The 22852-nt window shown below is 42.9% G+C and overlaps 1 pseudogene; it reads left to right on the forward strand.

Moving 5' to 3' along the window:
* Positions 1-2267: 2267 nt before the first annotated feature.
* The window catches only part of LOC124008025, a 96238-nt pseudogene continuing 75653 nt past the window's right edge, over positions 2268-22852 (forward strand).

The raw sequence follows: 22852 nt of genomic DNA on the forward strand, positions 1-22852 counted from the left end.
CACCAATCAAATATGACATATAAGAAAGTGGAATGCAAAGTACAAATTTGGCAAAATTAACCCATGCGTAAGAGCCTCGTCCACGAGCTTCTTGTCCATTCACATGCTAAACCGGAAGCCATAGTGGTGTGTTGGCATTCTATCCAATATATACAACACATCTTGACTAGAAATTAAGCTTAAGTGAAAATATAGTGAAAAGTTAAGTAACGCTAGGCATTATTTGCCTTTCTGATTCCTGATAATGTAGCTTGGCTGTGAAACAGGCCATTAAACAAGACACCTGACAGGGTGTGAACCTCCCCTGTGCTCCGCTGCCATGGCGCTGTGGTAAATTTACAGCCACATAACTCACACAGTGAATCCTCAAGGTGATTCCGCCATCGTCGTGCTCCACTAACCAGAGACCAGACACAGGACCAGACACAAGTGTTTGCTATGGGAATCAGTAAACAAGATATAGAGCTGTTGGGGTTGGGGTTGATGGGGCTGCCTGGGGTTGATGGGGCTGCTGTGGGGCTGAGGTCTAGGACGCTGGCGCCCTGAGGTGATCCATCTCACCACTAGAGAGGGTCACTATAAACTACAGTCCTTTTTTTCACCTTTATTTAACCAGGTAGGCTAGTTAAAGAACAACTTCTCATTTGTAACTGTGACCTGGCCAAGATAAAGCACAGCAGTTCGACACAAACAACAACACAGAGTTACACATGGAATAAACAAAAATCTATATACAGTGAGTGCAAATGAGGTAAGATAAGGGAGGTAAGGCAATAAATAGGCCATGGAGGCGAAGTAATTGCAATATAGCGATTAAACACTGGACATGCAGAATATGAATGTGCAAGTAGAGATACTGGGGTGCAAAGGAGCAAGATAAACAAATAAATACAGTATGGGGATGAGGTAGTTGGATGGGCTGTTTACAGATGGGCTTTACAACAACACTGAGCAAAAGCTCCCCAGTCTCCACAAGCCTCCATGCAATTCCTCACAGCAGTGGAACTCTTACCCACATCCATGTCCATCCATGTGTGGGACCATCACCATCTCTGTGGGGAGTACAGACGATGGGAATTGAGGAACAGCCATATTACTCAAACACCACCAGAACAGCCATATTACTTTTCATAGAAGGAAAAGCCACTATGAGTTTTGGTCGACTCCCTAGTGGTGGTGTCCTGGTGAGGCATTATGGGAGAATGAAGAGGCTGTTTGTAATCAGTGGGAGATGGGATGGAGCTGGCCTGGAAATGTTTCAGTATAGAAAGGTGATACTTGTATCAAAGTGAATGCATGTAAATTAAAGTGAAGTTCACTGACAGTAATTGATTTATAAACGCTGTGTGTGATGACTCTAGCGTTGTTGCCTGCTTGACATAAACAGATATAACTCTGCTTCACACTCCCAAGGTAAGCCACTGACAGGTTTATGAGGAAATAAACGCTTTTGAATTATAATTTTAGTATTGAAGTCATTGCAATTTGTGGCAGTGGCACATGTTGTGCAAGAATATAAATCACTGAAATTTTACCACCAATTTGTGAAACAATAAATACAAGGTAGGTGTAGAGAGATGCTGACAGAACAGCAGGAAACCCCTGTGTGTCCCAAATGGCACCCTATTCCCTATATAGTGCACTACTTTTGACCAGGGCTCTGGTCAAAATTAGTGCAACACAGTATATAGGGATTAGGGTATATGGTGCCATTTGGGATGTAGCCTTGGACAGCTCTCTGACTGATGCATGTGATCATGAGCAGTTATTGCTGTTGGAGGAAGTAATGAATTACATACAATGGATCTTACATTTGTACTTAACTGATTTCCTGTTGACAGCAACCTTGAAGTGGCGTCTAAATTGGAGAAATGTATCAACATAAGCAGCTTTTAAACAGCAATTCACTTTCTGAAATCGCTGTGAAATAAATCATGCACACCAAATGATAAACAGCTAACAAAGAGATCGGAATAATTTATTTAAAAAGGGTTTCTATGTCCTCTTTCGGGGGGGGGGGGTTCAAATCTTTAACACCTCTTCCCCTTCTGCTGGCAGTAAGAAAGGAAATGACATTTCAACTTAGAAACTTCAAGTCTGAAAGCCCAGAGACATTAGTGACGTATTAACATAACATACCACCAGTCATTGCTATTTCCATGGCAATGTCAACCACCTACACACGACAATGTTTTTTTTTTTTACTTTGTCTTCCAGAACTCCAGCCAAAGTGCCAAGAGTTGTTGTGTCAGTACGGCTGTGTCATAATGAGAAACGTGACGTTCTGCTTCTGTGCAGACGGCTTCGAGGTGGAACAGGATGGTCGAGCCTGCAGAGGTAAGGAGCGACAGCCAACAATTCATCTAAATCAAAGGGATGAGTGTCGGATATTAACAAACTGATGACAAAAAAAGAATGGTCGCGCTTTTATGTTCGACAACACATTAAGTCATATTTGGATCATTCTGGAATAACTGCTAAATGGACACACATATATTGTACTCTGTATGTGTGAAGGTGACACTTTTGAGATGTCTTTTTGGGGCGATATTAAACCAGATTTATGTACCGGAAAGTACTCAGACCCCTTCCCCCTTTCCACATTTTGTTACGTTACAGCCCTATTATAAAACAGATTAAATTTTAAAAATGTCCTCATCAATCTACACACAATACCGCATGACAAAGCGAAAACAGGTTTTTAGAAATAAAAAAACAGAAGTACTTTATTTACATAAGTATTCAGACCCTTTGCTGTGAGACTCGAAATTGAGCTCAGGTGCATCCTGTTTCCATTGATCATCCTTGAGTGGTTTCTACAACTTGATTGGAGTTCACCTCTGGGGTAAATTCAATTGATTGGACATCATTCGGAAAGGCACACACCTGTCTATGTAAGGTCCCACAGTTGACAGTGTATGTCGGAGCAAAAACCAAACCAGGAGGTCAAAGGAATCGTCCATAGAGCTCAGAGACAGGATCGTGTTTTTGCTTTGTCATTAAGGAGTATTGTGTGTAGATTGACGAGGGGGGAAAGAAAACTATTCAATCCATTTTAGAATAAGGCTGTAACGTAACAAAATGTGGAAAAAGTCAAAGGGTCGGAATACTTTCCGAATGCACTGTATTTAGCTCATGTTTGAATGGCACTTAGTTTGTAACAACTTCCTGCCCTCTCACTGTAGATCACGACGACTGCACAGTACACGATACATGTAGCCAGACCTGTATGAACACCTTTGGATCATATAGATGCAGCTGTACAGATGGATACGTCCTACAACCGAACAGAAGGTCCTGCAAAGCCAAGACCGGTAGGATGAAGGATGTAATCGTGGCTTTAGTATGCAGCATGTCTTTGGTGGAGACCTTTACCCCTAGAATGTGTTGTTTCCTGAAGTAAACCAAGGGGTTACCATCTAATCAATAGGAATTGAACTTCATGTCGGAGACTCATCTGGTGAACATGTATGTATAGCCGAACTGTAACACGACCTGAGCTATTTCATGTCTACTTGTCTTTGCTGTTCTGTGTTACTTTGCCCCCTTAGGGCCACAGCATAATGTGATGATTCAATCAGGTAACTTTACAATTGTCGCAGATAATACAGGAGGGGTGTTAAAAGGGAGACTTCAGGATTTTTGACAATGAAACCCTTGATCTACTTCCCCGGAGCCAGATGAACTCATGGATACCGTTTTTATGTCGCTACATCCATATGAATGAGGTTAGAGGTAGTTACGTGAGCCAACGCTAACTGGCGTTAGCGGAATGACTGGACGTCTATGGCATCTGATAGCATGCTAGCACTTACAATAGACTTCCGGGCACTGCGATAATGCTAGTTAGCAATTGTGTTATTGTTAGTTAGTTACTTATTTCAAACTGCACGCAGAGACATAAAGAATGGTATCCACGAGTTCATCTGACAAGGGGAAGTAGATAAAGGGCTTCATTGCCGAAATCCTGAAGTGTCCCTTTAAAACATAACCATTAAAGGAAAGGATTTAGCAAGAGAGGGAACCCTGATTTATGACTAGCATTACTTCCATTACTCAAGTACCGTGTGAGCTAAACTTTCCTTGGACTGGTAAATCACACTCTTCATGGGTGAATAGAAGTCCAGGCCACGCATACACGCACCCACCCACGCTCACACACACACACACCTCCTGACATTCCCATGCTTTCCACACCCATATGTCTCCTAGGTTAAATAACAGTTGTAAAACACCTGGTGACAATCCTTTGTTTACTTTCCTGCCGGATATACAGTGGTGGGCTATCCCTTAGAAAGAGATCTACAGTGGTGGGCTATCCCTTAGAAAGAGATCTACAGTAGTGGGCTATCCCTTAGAAAGAGATCTACAGTGGTGGGCTATCCCTTAGAAAGAGATCTACAGTGGTGGGCTATCCCTTAGAAAGAGATCTACAGTGGTGGGCTATCCCTTAGAAAGAGATCTACAGTAGTGGGCTATCCCTTAGAAAGAGATCTACAGTAGTTGGCTATCCCCTAGAAAGAGATCTACAGTAGTGGGCTATCCCTTAGAAAGAGATCTACAGTAGTGGGCTATCCCTTAGAAAGAGATCTACAGTAGTTGGCTATCCCTTAGAAATAGATCTACAGTAGTGGGCTATCCTTCAGAAAGATATCTACAGTAGTTGGCTATCCCTTAGAAAGAGATCTACAGTAGTTGGCTATCCCTTAGAAAGAGATCTACAGTAGTTGGCTATCCCTTAGAAAGAGATCTACAGTAGTTGGCTATCCCTTAGAAAGAGATCTACAGTAGTGGGCTATCACTTAGAAAGAGATCTACAGTAGTTGGCTATCCCTTAGAAAGAGATCTACAGTAGTGGGCTATCCCTCAGAAAGAGATCTACAGTAGTTAGCTATCCCTTAGAAAGAGATCTACAGTAGTGGGCTATCCCTTAGAAAGATATCTACAGTAGTGGGCTATCCCTTAGAAAGAGATCTACAGTAGTGGGCTATCCCTCAGAAAGAGATCTACAGTAGTGGGCTATCCCTTAGAAAGAGATCTACAGTAGTTGGCTATCCCTCAGAAAGAGATCTACAGTAGTGGGCTATCCCTCAGAAAGAGATCTACAGTAGTTAGCTATCCCTTAGAAAGAGATCTACAGTAGTGGGCTATCCCTTAGAAAGATATCTACAGTAGTGGGCTATCCCTTAGAAAGAGATCTACAGTAGTGGGCTATCCCTCAGAAAGAGATCTACAGTAGTGGGCTATCCCTTAGAAAGAGATCTACAGTAGTTGGCTATCCCCTTTGAAATAGTCCATAAATAATGGAACCTAAACAGTGACTGGACATTACCAGTAATTGTGAAATTGGCAGTAAATTCAATGTCCCAAACTAGTTGAATACTACCATTTTAGCATGCTACTTGCACTGTAATGGTCAAAGCTACATAGACATCTGTAAAAGCTTGTCTATATCAACTTGTTACAGAGAATTAATCAGAGATTTTTGGAAGCAAATGAATGTTTGCCTGATGGGCATTCATTCAGATGCTCTGTTTTGAAGTGTCTGTTGTTGGATTATATGCCGTAAGTATCCTTTAAGAATGTATGGATGGATACTAATTTCAGTCTGTCTCTCTCTCTCTCTCTCTCTCTCTCTCTCTCTCTCTCTCTCTCTCTCTCTCTCTCTCTCTCTCTCTCTCTCTCTCTCTCTCTCTCTCTCTCTCTCTCTCAGATCCTGGGGACAGACCACCTGTGTTGCTGATTGCGAGTACAGGAACCATCACAGTCACACACCTCAATGGGTCGTCTATACCCAACCTAAAGCCATTGGATACTAATCAGACGATTCACACGTTGGATTTCTGTTACAAGGATGAATCGTTATGTTGGATCTCCTTAACAAACTCCAACGGTCAGCTTTGGTGTGCCACCATGACAAAGTTAAAAGGCTTTTCACAGATGCGAAGAGTACGGATAGGAGAGAATCTAGAGAGTAAGTTTCGTTGCAAATGATGTAGAAATATCTATCATAAGGGTTTGGATGTTGCTGCTCTAAAAAAAAAGTTTGCTCTTGTCACAATGTACTTTTTTTCATTTGGTTGTAGATGTGGAACATTTTGCCATTGACTGGCTCACAAGAAACATTTACTTTGTGGATAGAGTAAGTGAAAGAATATATGTCTGCAATGAACAAGACGACGCATGTGTCACAATAGTCGGTCTCGATCTTCAAAACTCTGGTGGAATTGCTCTAGACTCATTGATGGGGTAAGTTGAGAAATTGAGAAATGTATTTTATGCAAGGGTTTTCTCGTCTAAATATGCCTCAGCTTGCCATCAGCTGTTGTACTGGTACCAACACATGTTTCTGATTGATTTAAGGTTCCTTGTAGTGGAACCATATGATATATTTTCCTTTTCTAAAAGCAGCAACAGACACCACCATATTTACTTTCACATTCTACAGATTTTTTTATATATATATATATATTTTTTAAAACTTGAAATCAAACTGACTCAGCTCACAACATTTGACAACTCAATTTGAGTAGACCTGTATCTGTATGTGATGCAGAGCTGTACCAGTTGTCAAACCCAGGTGCTACCTCCAGCTGATAAAGAAGCTACGAAGTGTGTCCCAAATGGCACCCTGTTCTCTATATAGTGCACTACTTTTGACCAGAACCCTATGGGCCTCGGTAAAAAAAAAGTGCACTTTATAGGGAATATGATGCTGTTTGAGACAGTCTATTTTAAGGCTTAGACTTCCAAACCTGTGGTATTCCTGACTCGGATTTAAGTGGCTCCTGCACCTTAGCAGTCAGTTGCTGTTAGGAGATTGTGTTATCTTCCTGTGCCACTCACTGCACTCACACGCAACAAAGCTGCTTTGACAACATCACAGTGAGAGGGGTAATATTCCAGGACCAATGTGTTCAATTATTGATGTGATATCATCGGCAATACATTAGTTTGCCCCTTCAGGGGGAAACGACTCCCTTCTACTCCCATGATATCTGTCAGATGACAAAAGGGAATGTAGACAGGTACTATCTAAGGATTCCATGTGTTTTCAATGGATTTCACTTAGTTCACTTCAAATGTTTTAGGGTTCTGCTTAAAATGGAGTTGGATTGTCGAAATGAATGGAAAGCGTAGAGCTGATATTGTCTCAGTCTGATATGATCTGATACATTTGTTTTGCGTAGACCGATTTACATTTTTCAAATGAGTGATTTTAGGTTTGATATGTTTTTAATAGATGAATCATACGGGATCTTATCAAAAATAAGTGAAGGGTGAAGGTGAACTCTACATGCAGTCATACTTCTGTTCTGAAGCTCATTGTTGAAAAGAGCCTTGATGCTGAAATAAGTCATTGGCGTGTTGCATTTGGTTGACTGCACCTAGAATAGCTTTCTGATTGGTGTCATTGATTTATTTAATTACAAAACACTACTTAACTGTTCGAATGAGCTTTCAAATATGGTTGAATGAAAACCATCAATTTGCAGCACAACATTGCATGTGATAAATTCTGTATGTGACCGGCGTGAGAAATAGGAATTACAAGGACGGTTGTGATTCCACAGTTTATTTCTCCACAACACCCGTTTCCCTACTGTTTATGGGACCGTGCACATTACTCAATGTTTCAGGTTCAACGTGATAAAGTCAAAGTGTCAGAGCTAGCGACAAAGCTCATTCCCATCCGTAGTCCCAACTGTAGGCCTACTGCACATTGATTCTCAATTGTGGTTGGATTCTATTAAAAACACTTTTATACCCTGGGATTCAACTTGCTTTTCAGGAAAATGTTCTTTACGGATTCGGGGAGTACGGCCAAGTTGGAACGGTGCAATATGGACGGCACCAACAGGACCAGGATAGTGGAGAACAGAATAGAGAAGCCCACAGCTGTTACTCTGGACCTGGTTAGAAAGCTGGTCTACTGGGCAGATGCTGTCCTGGACTATATCGAAGTGGTGGACTACAATGGGAGCAACCGGCACACTGTTATCCATGAAAGCTCTGTAAGTACAGCGTGTGACAGTTGTTATCCTATGATCTGCCCATTTCCAATGTTCAATCGTGCTTTGCTTCAGAGAAACCATATACGATTTTACCAACGGGCATGCCAGTTAGTCTCACTTTAAGGGTAGTTTGTGAGGACTCAATAAGATAGTCCAAATGACAGAGCCTTTGGTTAAGTCGTGGAGTAGATACTCTGCCGAGTGTGGACATTCTTTGACCCTCCCTTTTTAACATAGAGACAGTGGTGACGTCCCAAATGGCATCCTATTCTGCTCTACAGAGAGAGGGAGTAGGGTTGAAAGAGATGCAACCGATGCTACTGTACATTCCTGCTGCTGCTGTATCCCCTAGTCACAGCCTTTTCCAATGGATTAGAATGGAGTGGAGGAGCAGGCCCAGCTAGCACATTTGGCTTCCAATTGGTTCTGGGAACGAAGCCATAAGTGAAAATGTTTCCTCTTCTGAGGACACACATTTGCAGGTTGCCGGAAGGTTCCCGAGAATGTTTTATTATGGATTTCTAAACGATAGGTTATTTGAAGGTAACTAAATCATGTTCTGAGAACGTGTTTCAAATAAGACTTTTAATGACACTGCTAGCTTAGTTTTGTGTTAACTGTCTTGAACTCCAAGCACAGATAGGACATGCAAACACACGTCTTCTTTATTGTGGCACGGCATCGGTGACATTCAAACCTTCTGTTTTCTATCCGTGGAATTATTCCACTGTGAAACCAGGATGGAGCTAGTGTACCATGCCGTGTTTTATTTAACTCATACGAAGCTGTTCATTTTAGTCGAATCAAACAGACCCCATTTCAAAGGAAACAATCACTTATTAGGATCAGGTTGTGGCCAATTACACAGCTGAACGGAATGTATATGTTAAATAACATGCTCAGAACTTTCTTTGAATACTACTCATGTTTTCTTGGGGGTTTTATGGAATGTTTTCTTAATGTTCTGAGAACATGACTGAAATAGAACCACGAGGAAACCTGTAGAAAACATTAGGCTGAAGTACTGAAATTCCCACAGAGAAACATGGTTTCTTCACATTCTCTGAAAAATATGAGAACATTACTTTCAATAGAACCACGAGGAAACGTTACGCTGATTGTACAGAAACTCCCACCTAAGAAACATATGGTTCTCAGAATGTCATGTCCTAGCTGGGTATCCTGCACCATTCCAAGTATATTGTTGGAATCAGTGGCGGCTGCTGAGGGGAGGACGGCTCATAATAATGTCAGGAACGGAGTGAATGGAATTCCACCTATTCCACTCCAGCCATTACCACAAGCCCCCCCCCCCCCAATTAAGGTGCCACCAACCTCCTGTGGTTGGAATATTGTATGTAAAATCAACCATAGGACAACCACTTTCTCACCGAGCTCTAAGAAACATATGGTTCTCACAACGTTATGTGCTTGCTGGGGGCAAAGGTGTTTACCTGGGGATTAAGTTGAGATGAATGAAACATATAAATGCAGCCCAGTGTTGCTCTATAGCACTGTGCCTCTCCTTCCTCTTGTCACTACTGCTCTCTTTGTCTCCCAGTTGCTGCACCTCCACGGATTATCACTCTTTGAAGATTATTTGTTTGCAACTCGCACCGAGCCATCTAAAGGGACAAAAGCGGACATTTTACAGATAAATCGGTTTAGCGTAGCAGACGTTCAAACTGTAACCACCGTGGAGAATTCTGTGGGAATACGTGTTTACCAGAAACTCACCCAACCAACAGGTAAAAAGAAAATATAGTGTTTCTTGCATGTGTAGAAGATAGCTGTGTGTGTGTGTGTTTGTGTGTGTGTGTTGTGTGTCTGGTATCTACCCTCGTCTCCTATCTCTCTCTGCAGTCAGGACTCATGCCTGCGATCCCGATCCGTCCGGAAGAAAAGGAGGATGCTCTCACATGTGTCTGCTCAGTGGAAGTTACAAATCCCGATCCTGCCGCTGTGGAACAGGCTTTGTACTGGGAAGTGACAGACAATCCTGCAAGAGTAAGTTCATATTAGGGCATATTATGTCCTGTGTTGACGGTCATAGTGTCAGTCAGAGGCAAAGTAGCTTCTATAATTAGTGACAGCGCCCGCGCGACCCAAACGTCTGCAACTTTGCTCCAGCCTGCTCCTCTGTCAGGTCTACTGAACATCACATCTAGTCAACCCAAACAACATCGCTAATGACTGGTGAAAAGCCCAAATTCATCTTTGTTTTGGTCGGCTTCAATGCGTCCCGTTAACTTTGTCTCAAGCGTTGCTTTGGCACAGGCTCGTTTTTGGAGTAAGGGATTGATTGATTTGATGAGGTCTAATCAGCCGACCGAATTCCTGCTTTAATTTAGGTCATTGTAATTACCTTATTATTCTTGTCTTAGGATACAATTTTTAATTTCCTGTGTCGGTTGGAAGAAAAGCGAATCATGTAAATGAATTACACACTGGCAGTGTTCAGGGTAAAGAAGATTAATCGCTGGTGGTTTGTTTATGTAATATTCATAACGCTTCCTATAAGCACCCTCTTCATAATGCATTATAACCTCCCTCTGCAGAGCCTATGAATGAGGTATTCCTGTTCTACGGACGAGGGAAACCCGGTGTCATCCGAGGCCTGGACCTGAATAGCAAGTCGGAGGCCGAGCACATGGTACAGATTGGCAATCTTGTAAACCCTCGGGCGATCGGCTTCCATGCAGAGACCAGCCACATATACTTTGCCGACACAACCAGCTTTCTGATTGGCCGACAAAGACTGGATGGGACCCATCGAAAAACGATCCTTAAAGATGGTCAGTGCATTCAGATGGTTCTGTTTGTTTAGGTAACAACTTCATGTGACCTTGAGATGAGATATTCCAGACAAAAATAGCACCTTTTAAGTTAATGAATTGAGAATCATGCCAATCACGTTATGTGAGGGTTAAACACATGTGGACAGACGCAGGTAACATAAGATTGTATCATAGCAGTCGTCAACAGACTGTGAGATGCGACGACTTACGAGGAAATCTCTTCTGGTGCCCAGATATTTTGGACAAATCACAAGTGTTCGCATCTTTCAAATTTTGGAATGGGCTCCTGAGTGGAGCAGCGGTCTAAGGCACTGCATCTCAGTGCAAGGGGCATCACTACAGTCCCTGGTTCGAATCCAGGCTGTATCCAGCCGTGATTGGGTCCCATAGGGCGGCGCCCAATTGGCCCAGAGTCGTCCGTGTTTAGCCCGGGTAGGCCGTCATTGTAAATAACGATTTGTTAACTGACTTGCCTAGTTAAATATATATATATAATTTGGCCCATGCTTTGGCTGAGTTTCCATTTAGAGGGGATGGAAACGTCTCTAGTCTCGTTAGTCTATTTTCTCATACAACTCCCCAGAACATTATCGAGCATCTGAAGAAATTATGCAAGATTTTAGTTCTGGGATTATGTGAGTATAGAAGTCCTTTGTCTTCTTTACATCCCTGGCATGTACCTGTACACCTCTGTACACAAATGAATCATAGGTTATTCATACTTTCAAAGGTCTTAAAGTTGGGTCCCCGAATTAGGTCAATCTCTAATACCCAAAAGCTTTCTGTGTAAGCAGCACTATTTTGCATGACTTTTGTGTTGTGTGTGATTAATATATCTGCTACAATAGATTCTAGAACAATGCTTTGGGGTTTTGATTCCATTAACGAGGATCTGGAGACAGTGATAGATTACGCTCCTGCAGGGATGATTAAGTAGAGGATAACAACAGCATACTCTATGCATTACATTTTGTTTTGACTCACATCCTGTCCTAGACCTTGATAACGTGGAGGGGATCTCAGTGGACTGGATAGGGAACAACTTGTACTGGACAAATGACGGCTACAGGAAAACAATCAACGTTGCCAGATTGGAGAAGGCTGCACAAACAAGGAGAACTCTGTTAGAAGGAGATATGTCTCACCCCAGAGCGATCGTGGTGGACCCTCTGCACAGGTGAGTGTGTCTTTTACAGTTGACACCCTGATAAGATCTCCTTATGTTGTGACGTTTCAATAGATATTGGTTTGTACATAACATGCCAGGACCCAATTTTGGTACTGTTTTGAGTAAATTGACTCTGGCCGGGATTCAATCCGATCAGTGGCAGATCCGCGTTATAGCGCGCTTGACATTTAAAGGTCATTTTCACTTGAGACGACATATGCAGCATTTACCTGAATGCGGTCTCCGCAAATGCTCAAACATTGCCCTGAAAATGTGCATAGCCAACAAAGTGCGACCTAAATCTCCATCTGAGGAAAGGAGCTGAGTTTGGACAAATCTTTCAGTCAGTTAATTATAAGAATGAGCTTAAAGGTGAAATGGAATGGCAAAAATGTAAGTAGTGTGTTGCTCTCTGGTATGAGAGGCTTAACAGTTTCAGAGCAGTGTCTGCTGCTTTTCGGGAACTTTAGAGTGATTTGATATTCACACATTTGGTGTCATGTCTAAAAATATATATATACACTGCTCAAAAAAATAAAGGGAACACTAAAATAACACATCCTAGATCTGAATGAATGAAATATTCTTATTAAATACTTTTTTCTTTACATAGTTGAATGTGCTGACAACAAAATCACACAAAAATTATCAATGGAAATCAAATTTATCAACCCATGGAGGTCTGGATTTGGAGTCACACTCAAAATTAAAGTGGAAAACCACACTACAGGCTGATCCAACTTTGATGTAATGTCCTTAAAACAAGTCAAAATGAGGCTCGGTAGTGTGTGTGGCCTCCACGTGCCTGTATGACCTCCCTACAATGCCTGGGCATGCTCCTGATGAGGTGGCGGATGGTCTGCTGAGGAATCTTCTCCCAGACCTGGACTAAAGCATCCGCCAACTCCTGGACAGTCTGTGGAGCAACGTGGCATTGGTGGATGGAGCGAGACATAATGTCCCAGATGTGCTCAATTGGATTCAGGTCTGGGGAATGGGCGGGCCAGTCCATAGCATCAATGCCTTCCTCTTGCAGGAACTGCTGACACACTCCAGCCACATGAGGTCTAGCATTGTCTTGCATTAGGAGGAACCCAGGGCCAACCGCACCAGCATATGGTCTCACAAGGGGTCTGAGGATCTCATCTCGGTACCTAATGGCAGTCAGGCTACCTCTGGCGAGCACATGGAGGACTGTGCGGCCCCCCAAAGAAATGCCACCCCACACCATGACTGACCCACCGCCAAACCGGTCATGCTGGAGGATGTTGCAGGTAGCAGAATGTTCTCCACGGCATCTCCAGAATTTGTCACGTCTGTCACATGTGCTCAGTGTGAACCTGCTTTCCTCTGTGAAGAACACAGGGCGCCAGTGGTGAATTTGCCAATCTTGGTGTTCTCTGGCAAATGCCAAACGTCCTGCACGGTGTTGGGCTATAAGCACAACCCCCACCTGTGGACGTTGGGCCCTCATACCACCCTCATGGAGTCTGTTTCTGACCGTTTGAGCAGACACATGCACATTTGTGGCCTGCTGGAGGTCATTTTGCAGGGCTCTGGCAGTGCTCCTCCTGCTCCTCCTTGCACATGGCGGAGGTAGCGGTCCTGCTGCTGGGTTGTTGCCCTCCTACGGCCTCCAGCGCGTCTCCTGATGTACTGGCCTGTCTCCTGGTAGCGCCTCCATGCTCTGGACACTACGCTGACAGACACAGCAAACCTTCTTGCCACAGCTCGCATTTATGTGCCATCCTGGATGAGCTGCACTACCTGAGCCACTTGTGTGGGTTGTAGACTCCGTCTCATGTTACCACTAGAGTGAAAGCACCACCAGCATTCAAAAGTGATCAAAACATCAGCCAGGAAGCATAGGAACTGAGAAGTGGTCTGTGGTCACCACCTGCAGAACCACTCCTTTATTGGGGGTGTCTTGCTAATTGCCTATAATTTCCACCTGTTGTCTATTCCATTTGCACAACAGCATGTGAAATGTATTGTCAATCAGTGTTGTTTCCTAAGTGGACAGTTTGATTTCACAGAAGTGTGATTGACTTGGAGTTACATTGTGTTCCCTTTATTTTTTTGAGCAGTGTATATACAGTGAGTATACCAAAAATTAGCAACACCTTTTGCCCCCAGAACAGCCTCAATTCGTCGTGGCATGGACCCTACAAGGTGTTGAAAGTGTTCCACAGCGATGCTGGCCCTTGTTGACTCCAATGCTTCCCACAGTTGTGTCAAGTGAGCTGGATGTCCTTTGAGTGGTTGACAATTCTTGATATACACGGGAAACTGTTGAGCATGAAAACACCCAGCAGCATTGAAGTTCTTGACACAAACCGGTGCGCCTTATCTTGCCCATTCACCCTCTGAATGGCACACATACACAATCCATGTCTCAATTGTCTCAAGGCTTTAAAACCCCTTCTTTAACCTGTCCCCTTCCCTTCATCTACACTGATTGAAGCGGATTTAACAAAGTGACAACAGTAAGAGATTATAGCTTTCTCCTGGATTCATCTGGTCAGTCTTATGTCATGGAAAGAGCAGGTGTTCTTAATGTTTTGTATACTCTGTATTATTTGGCCTAACTTATCTATCTCTCTATGCTAGACCATCACATAGAGATAATGAATTTCTTCTGGTTTTCAGCTGGATGTACTGGACAGACTGGGAGGAGGATGAGGTGAACGATAGTGTTGGCAAGATAGAGAAAGCCTGGATGGATGGATCCCACCGGCTGGACTTTGTCACTTCAGGCATCCTGTGGCCTAACGGACTCACCCTAGACCATGGCTCCAGTAACATGTACTGGTGCGACGCTTATTATGACCACATCGAGAAAATCTCCCTCGACGGTACCCACAGAACGGTTAGTAAATGAGTGAGTGTTCTTTTCTACTGATCAACAAATATGCATAGTATCAATTGAATATGTACATTTATTTTCAACATTTGTATGGTTGCAAATACATGACCTCATCAAAAAAAAGTCACTTTTAACTGTGAATTATTGTCTAACGTGTTCTTTGTTTCTTTTATCCAAAGGTGGTGTATAACGGCAAAGAATTAAACCATCCCTTTGGAATTTCCCTGCACCAGAATTCCGTTTTCTGGACAGATTACATGAACGCCTCTATTTTCCAACTGGACTTGCAGTCAGGGCAGGTTGCTCTTATGAGAAGCGAGAAACCCCCTCTTTTTGGGCTTTCTGTGTACGATGCTCAAAGGCAGCAAGGTAAATACACCATCACACTCTCATTGTCATGCACCAAAACTATTTAAATACAAGACTGGCTCACTTTTTTTGTAATATAAACATATCAGAGACTAGGGGACATACTCATTATGTACAGGATCCCTGTGACTCTCAACCCTGTCAAACCAGTTTTTTCAGTATATCAACCCTGATGAGATGGTGAACTGAGAGGACCGTTGACGAAATTACAACACTGAGAATGGCTGAAGTACTAAACTTGGACTTTGCTCCAGCCAGAGGGTTTGAAATGCATGACAGTAAATACATCAGAAGATTCTCTTTTTCATTTTTCCGTTTGACGCCGGACAAAGTTGAATGACTGTTTAACGGATGCACTTACCGCCTCACCTTTCTCCACACGTCCGGGGGAAAAACAAATCTGGTGTTATTTTTTGGCCAATATATGCGTCTCTTTGCTTATAATGCACTGTCCGCTCTCTAGTGATGGGTCGTTCACGAACGAGTCGGCTCTATGAGCCGGCTCTTGTTGGTGAACGTTGGGAGCCGGCTCGCATATCAGAAGAGCTGAATCTATTTCTAAAAAATATATATATTTTTTAAATAAGATCTGAATAATCAAAAGATTTAAATGAATAGAATGAACTAATTCAAAGAATGAAAAAACAACTAAAATAATATAGACCTAAATGCTCAAGCGCACACACATTCGTTCTGACTGTCTGCTCGGACTAACAGTCTCACCTGTTGTTCCTGTCAATCAGACAAGCAGTGTCAACCAATGACCCAAAGATGCGTGAGGGAGGGCGGAGCCAACTCACTCACAGTCACACACTTAGCAGCCGAGGAGAGAGAGGAAGGACAGCTGTGAAAACAACAGCTGGAAAATGAGTTGGAAGCACAGTAGCATTTGGATGCATTTTAGTAATGTAGACAATGTTAGAGCACAGTGTAGAATTTGCCAAAACAAAATCTCATATAAAGCTGGTTCTACGCACAACCTACACCGGCGTATGCGAACTGTGCACCCAACTGTGAAGCTAGCTGTAGTGGAGCTTCGAGAAACTAGTGGGCCTGCTAGTGATAGTGGTGGAGCCAGCACCTCCACACGTGGAGATGTATCCACTCAGTCAAGTAGGCCTACTCCATGACCCACAGCAACGCAGTCGTCTATGGACCAGTTCATGCCAAAGTCTATGTCTGTAGCAAAACAAGGCCAAATTGATATTGCATTGGCTAAAATGATTGCCACCGATTTTCAGCCTTTTTCAATCGTGTAGGACAGAGGTTTTAGAAATTATAGCAATAGTCGAAATCCAATGTACACAATTCCAAGCAGGAAAACCCTTTCAAAACTCCTGTGTCAGGGTCTGCAGTGAATCACAGCCAGTCGCCAGAGAGAAGCAAATGTAACCACAGGACATGTGACAGAGTTGATGGACACCCTATGTTCATAAAAGGACAGAAATGGAATATCATCACGTGCTATCAGAAACCGCTGCACTTGACCCCAGGTTTAAGAAGTTAGCCTTCGGTGATGCCAGAGCGATTGATGAGGCTCTTCAAAGAATAACCTCAACAGCAGGGAGGGACGGCACCAGCAGTCAGCTGGCTCAGACACCAGGGCAACAGGAAGAAGAGGGATCAGATGGAGGAGAAGCACCAGCAGTAGTGCTGCTGTTTGGATGCTGTTTGACGAGAGAGCAACTGGGGATGCAGCACGAAGGAATCACACAGCAGATGCCATAATAGAGGTCCGATCCTTTTTTGGAGAAGCCCCTTCTCCAAAGATCTGCATTAGGGGCCAAATCCGTTCCCTCTGAGAGGGTCTTCTCGAAAACGGGACAAATAATTACTGAGAGAAGAAACCGCATCAGCCCCTCGAAAGTGAGGCAGCTTGCATTTCTGAATGCAAATGTCTCATAAAAGCAAAACATGGTCAGCATTTCTGTGTGCTGCTGGTTATAACATGGCACTAAAGAAGAGAGAGAAAAGAGGGACCAGTTTAATGTTTTAAGTGGGATTCGGCAGTTTTGCACATTGTTCTTTATTTTTCTTTGATATGGTGCAATATTCTATTATTATGTTGTTCAGATTGTATTTGTTTTGAATTGTTACATTTATATTTACTTTGTTTAATTACATTAAAAAAGTTATACTTTAAATGCACATGTATAATAGAACCCTTTTTTAGATTTATTTCAATTTGTGGGATGCTGCAGTTTTGCAAATTGTTTTTTTATTTTTCTTTGATATGGTGCAATATTCCATTATGCTGTTCAGATTATATTCATTTGAATGGTTGTTGTTTTAACACCAATCATAGTCAAACTATCGCAAACTGATTGACTTACAAAAATACAAGACATATATTATTTAAAGAGCCGTTTGGGAGCCAAAAGAACCGACTCTTTTTGATGAGCTGAGCCGAACTAGCAGGTTCACTAAAAAGATCCGGAATGCTCATCACTATCGCTCTCCCTTGATTCTTTCCCAAATTGACGCCCAAGAGACCAAACAGTTCTCAGATCACACGCTCAGATCATGTTTAAGCCTCTGATTGGACAGTGAAACACACACGCTCGCACCTGCAGGCGACGTGCAGATGTTTCATTTCTCTCTCATACAGTCATGGCTGAAGCCAGCACAAATTCCTACTCATTTATGTGTCCAGGTTAAACGTGGGACATCCCTCATTATATACAAACAGTCGGTTAAATTCATGGTTATTGCATCATTTTCAGATCTATTAGAAGCGAGTAATAGACGAAACAACAATGTAATTTAACCAATTGACTGGCCAGAGATCAGGGCATTCATCAGCAAAGACGCCGTACCAGCTGATAGTATTTTGGACAACCAAATTGAACTAAAAATGATTGATGAAATCGAAGTGTGTCAGCTGTATGGTGATTTGCGATTCATAACTTACATTTTACTGGTACTACCAGTAGTAGTAGGCCAACCGATAACACCACGACGGAATGCGTTTGAAGTGATGATGCGCCGCCGAGGACAGCTAGCGAGTCCAGGAAAGTACATCGCCAGTGACACGGACGCACTGCGCAGATCCGCAGGCGTGGGGCTTTTCGTGGCAGCCAGACGGGACAATCGAAGGAGGATGCGGTGAACAAAGTTACCGGGCTTGAATTCAGTCACGCTTGCTCTATGTAGGTTTGATGCTTCTAATTGTGCATGTTTTCGCTCGCTCGCCTCACTTTTCTTGGGAGAAAATCCGTTCAACAGTGAATCCATTTTTGTCTGGCTTTAGCATATTTTACGTGCCACAACTCCGCCACTCAGGCTCCTAACAGTAGGGGGTCAGGCATATTTTATTCGTGTCTGGTGCTACGTGCTCTCTAACAACCAAACCTCTCATAGCCACCGAGGGCGAGCCATGAACAAAGACAGAGACCAACGATTGATTCAATGAGAATTGAAGCTGAGACTGTCCGTTAACAGCTACTTAAAGTAACCCCCGGGCCATGTTTTCAGACTCTGCGCGGGGGTTGTCATGATAACAGTCATTGGTTGGCACATTGATGCACCTGTCTGTACTGTCTCTCACTACCTCGAAAGGAACGCTGAACTCAGCTGGGTGCCACCCACCCTCAGCCTTTACAGCGTGTTCAAATGCCTTGTTTTACCTCAGCCTTCCTCCCTCCTTTTAATTTAAAAAAAAATTCTACAAACTCTTCATATCCCTACCTCGCCAAATACAGTTTCATCGACATCAAGGAGGATGATGTCAAATGATCCGTCAGACACAGTGTTCCGTTTTCATCTGATGTTGCCGCTCTCGACTTTTTATAGCAGCGGGGTTTGGATGATTCTGCCTTTGGCTGAGTCATGTAAACAGTCGCTCTGACTGGCACGCGGATAGGAATACAGACATTAAGCCCTTTTAATCTATGGAAGTTTTGAATATAGTATTTGGTATATTAGCATCATTGTAACTAGGATTATATATATGTGTTACAGTTTCGAGTCATGTTATTGTCTTCCTAATATGTTGCATTGTAAAGGCTGCACCTGCAAAAACAATGATTGGATTTAGCCTACTTTGGTTTATCTAATTGATCTTTAGGTGACAATGCGTGTGGGGTTAATAATGGTGGCTGCGGGAGCCTGTGTCTGGCCATTCCCGGTAGCAGAGTGTGTGCCTGCGCTGACAACCAGTACCTGGACACGAATAACCTCACCTGCTCCTGTAAGCCCTGTCGAATACACTCTTGCTCAAACATACAAGGCCCGTTCAGCCTGACACTCCACATCAATGACCATGGCAATCAATAGGAATAAATGACAGCGGCAATCAATAGGAATAAATGACAGCAGATAAGATATGCCCATGTAGAACTCAATATGCCAGTACTGATTTTTCAATGCCAGCATGCATATAACATAAAATAAATGTTTCATCAGTTGTGGCTCTTTTGAGGAATATGTTCTGCGGAGTGTGAAGGTGAGCCAGCAAGTGGATGTGTGTGTGTGTGTTTGCTTGCAGCCACATTGGGTGATTCAGGGGACCACGGGGAGCCACAGAGATGTGGGAATGAAGAGTTCCAGTGTAGGAACCGGCGTTGTGTCCAGGCCTCCTGGAAATGTGATGGGGACGATGACTGTTTGGACGGAAGTGATGAGGAACCGCACATCTGCTGTAGGTCTTATTCTGCGTGTTAGAAAACATATCATTTTGCATTTATGGAAAATAGGACATGTCCCAGAGACTGATTCCAAAGGAAAAAATCATTAAGTTAAAATTAGCAACATACATCATCTATGCAAGACTGAAATTGCTAGGCTGACTTTTTCTGTCATGCTTTCTAGCTAGCTATCCAATATCTATGATCAAAATAAATTGTATTTGTCACATGCGCTGAATACAACAGGTATTACAACAGGTATTACCTTACAGTGAAATGCTTACTTAATGCTTACTTACAAGCCCTTAACCAACAATGCAGTTTTAAGAAAAATACCTAAAGAAAAATAAGAAGTTAAAGTAACAAATAACAAACACATTAATATGATTGCATGACAGTTTACATCAAAGACTAAATATCAAAGCAATTTTTGCCCATCATCACAGATAATCGTAGTTGCCCCGCGGATCAGTTCAAGTGTCTGAACAACCGCTGCATTCCCAAGAGGTGGCTCTGTGACGGGACCAACGACTGTGGGAACAACGAGGACGAGTCCAACTTCACCTGCTCTGGTATGCCGCTGTCTGCTCTACTTAGAGGCCCGTCTAGCTCATATGGACCAGGATGCAACTGCCAGATTCCATGTTGTAGAACAAACTTTAGTGATCTCCAAGTTTCTCCAACCAGAGAGTCATTTGGGAAAGGTTCTGTCAGAGCAGAGGCCATTGGAGAATACTCAGAGAGGAGGTGACAACTCTTACACGACTTAAACAAGCACTACTGCATGATTTCCCGTGCTGGTGAGGGACGCGTATGTCAAAGATTCCCAATGGCCTCCGTGCTACTGCACATCATGAATGTATCTATACACTGGGATAATTCATCATCTTCTCCAACCAGAAGACTTGACCAGGATATGCACACCTCCTCTGGGGGTTTTGTTAGGGGATGTAGATGAGAAATGTTTTTGTTTCACTTCATCCTTATCAAGGTGTTTCAGTTGGCAGATGTTGACACAATGCCGATCCTGAACACGGATAGGATGATTCCATAAGAAAGAAAATGGCGATTTATATGAATGATATCCTGGTTTCAATTTTATTTTTATTTTTACGTTCACTTTTTGATCTCTGTGAATAAATAGATTACTGTGAGTAGATAGCGAGCCAATTCTCTAGGACGACCAGTCACAGAGAAACCAAATCCAGATCTTTTAGCACTAAAGGGCTCCTGAGTGGCGCAGCAGTCTAAGGCACTGCATCTCAGTGCTAGAGGTGTCACTACTACAGACCCTGGTTCAATTCCAGGCCGTATCACAACTTGCCGTGATTGGGAGTACAATAGGGAGGCGCACAATTGGCCCAACGTCGTCCGGGTTAGAGTTTGGCCTGAGTAGGCCGTCATTGTAAATAAGAATTTGTTCTTAAACGGACTTGGATTGTTAAATAAAGGTTAAATAAAATAAAAAAATATATGCAACACACATGGCCTGCTGGCTCTCTATGCGGAATCAAATGTTATAGAACATGAACAGTAAACGTAAAAGATCAGACATTACTTAAAAATGTCCCCTGCTATAATGGTGTGGATTCACTCACTGAAATAGGCCAGGCCTAGTCAATGCACTTTATTTAAGTACTTATTAAGACCATACTGGTAATGAAAAGCACTATATTACTGTTGCATAACAGAATAGAAAAACGTAACTTTTCTAATGGGAACTTCGGTGTAGTAAAATAATGTTATAAAAATGATATTTTATAATTGCTATTAATGTTTTCAGCGGGATCATGCCAAGCTGACCAGTTCTCCTGTGAGAACGGGAGATGCATCCCAGAGTCCTGGCGTTGTGACAGGGATGACGACTGTGGGGACCACTCTGATGAGACCGCCTCTTGTGGTGAGCTTCTGGACAAGTTTCCATTAAAAGGTTCAATTAAGTCACAGCTGTGTTGAGATATTCATACTGGCATACTACTTAGAATGAAGAAGTCCATTGGACAAGACATTCTTCGTGATATGTTAGCCTGGGCATTTTCTTAACACTCCAGCCGTGACAAATCAATGGGTTTTTCCCTCCTTTGGTTCCTTCCACTTGGATAGGTTGACTTAAATCGAAATGATATCAACATTAGCCTAACATTTCAGAAATCATTCGCAATGTTTTTGAGACTTTTTCTATCGTCGCATTATGTCATTCCACTGTGAGCCTTGTATTTTACCTACCCATCATGTTAATTGAATTTAGCATGCAGGCTACCCTCTGGGCACGCTCTGACAACCTCTGGAGCAGACAACACAACATGACGATGGAGAGAAAGGCTTTTAATATTTAAAATATGAAATAGCTGGGACTCTCCCTGTCATGAGGGGGATAATTATTTCTTCCTTCTCTGAAACAATAGCATGCATGGGCTTTCAAAGATGTAGATCAGGGATTGGCACCTGGCATCATCCCCAACCCTTCCTTGCTGTTGAGAGTTAGTACCCAAGATGCAATTTTGAAATTTGGTTGTATGCATCAGCAGCTTTTGTCTTGTTATGTCAGTCACTGACAGTCACACGGTTAGCCATGTCGGGCTACTATTTTTATATTGATAAGTTAGTCTAGGGACCAGCTATCTAAACTTGTCGTGATCATGGTCAAATTACAGACCGGGGGACCCCCATTGATTTTGTTAGTCACTCTCACTCAGATATCATATTCAAAACGGGAAACATTCCTCGCCAAACATATGGTGAAATGTATAGATGTGCAGGAAATTAGCTGTAAATCTGCTGATGCTGTTGATGTAGGCCAGGACCAGCCTTTCAACGCATTTCATGGCTACAGATGTGAGTGCTACGGGGTCGTAATCAATTTGGCGTGTTACCTTGGCGTTCTTGGGCACAGGGGCTATGGTGATCTGCTTGAAACATGTAGGTATTACAGACTGGGTCAGGGAGAGGTTGAAAATGTCTGTGAAGACACAAATGCAAGTTCAAACAGACTCAAAGACACCCACGACACC

This window comes from Oncorhynchus gorbuscha, linkage group LG21 (assembly GCF_021184085.1).
Source record: "Oncorhynchus gorbuscha isolate QuinsamMale2020 ecotype Even-year linkage group LG21, OgorEven_v1.0, whole genome shotgun sequence".
NCBI classification, from domain to species: Eukaryota; Metazoa; Chordata; class Actinopteri; order Salmoniformes; family Salmonidae; genus Oncorhynchus; species Oncorhynchus gorbuscha.